We start from the raw sequence: 1,346 nt of genomic DNA, 5'->3' as shown, positions 1-1,346 counted from the left end.
TGTTATTTCTGCTATTACTGAGTTATTCCTGTGTTATTTCTGTTATTACTGTGTGATTTCTGTGTTATTACTGTGTTATTCCTGTTATTTCTGCTATTACTGAGTTATTCCGGTGTTATTACTGTGTTATGTGTTATTACTGTGTTAATTCAGTGTTATTCCTGTTATTTCTGTTATTCCTGTGTTATTCCTGTGTTATTCCTGTGTTATTACTGCATATCACTGTGTTATTCCTGAGTTAGTTACGTTATTACTGTGTTAATTTTGTGTTATTCCTGAGTTATTACTGTGTTATTACTGTGTTATTGCTGAGTTATTAATGTGTTATTACTGCGTTATTACTGAGTTATTACTGCGGTATTCCTGTTATTACTGCGTTATTACTGAGTCATTAATGTGTTATTACTGTGTTATTAATGTGTCAATTTTGTGTTATTCCTGTGTTATTTCTGTTATTACTGTGTTATTCCTGTGTTATTTCTGTTATTTCTGTTATTACTGTGTTATTACTGTGTTATTCCTGTGTTATTCCTGTGTTATTGCTGTATTATTCCTGTGTTATTACTGTGTTATTTCTGTGTTATTTCTGTTATTTCTGTTATTACTATGTTATTACTGTGTTATTCCTGTATTATTCCTGTGTTATTACTGTGGTATTACTGTGTTATTTCTGTTATGACATGTTATTTATGTGTTAATTCTGTGTTATTCCTGTGTTATTTCTGTTATTACTGTGTTATTGCTGTTATTACTGTGTTATTACTGTTATTCCTGTGTTATTACGGTGGTATTCATGTGTAATTCCTGCGTTATTACTGTTTTATTACTGTGTTATTACTGTGTTATTATTGTGTTATTACTGAGTTATTAATGTGTTATTACTGTGTTATTACTGTGTTATTACTGTGTTTTCCTGTGTTATTCCTGGTGTGTTATTACTGTTATTCCTGTGTTATTACTGTGTTATCACTGTGTTATTCCTGAGTTATTTCTGTTATTACTGTGTTAATTTTGTTATTCCTGTTATTCCTGTGTTATTCCTGTGTTATTACTGTGTTATTTCTGTTATTACATGTTATTACTGTGTTAATTCTGTGTTATTCCTGTTATTTCTGTTATTACTGTGTTATTCCTGTGTTATTACTGCATTATCTCTGTGTTATTCCGGAGTTATTTCTGTTATTACTGTTAATTTTGTGTTATTCCTGTGTTATTACTGTGTTATTACTGTGTTATTACTGTGTTATTACTGAGTTATTAATGTGTTATTACTGAGTTATTACTGTGTTTTCCTGTGTTATTTCTGCTATTACTGAGTTATTCCTGTGTTATTTCTGTTATTACTG

The sequence above is a fragment of the Sinocyclocheilus grahami genome, unplaced genomic scaffold, assembly GCF_001515645.1.
Source record: "Sinocyclocheilus grahami isolate Dianchi unplaced genomic scaffold, SAMN03320097.WGS_v1.1 scaffold68.1, whole genome shotgun sequence".
In the NCBI taxonomy this organism is placed as follows: Eukaryota; Metazoa; Chordata; class Actinopteri; order Cypriniformes; family Cyprinidae; genus Sinocyclocheilus; species Sinocyclocheilus grahami.
This window is presented reverse-complemented; position numbering follows the sequence as displayed.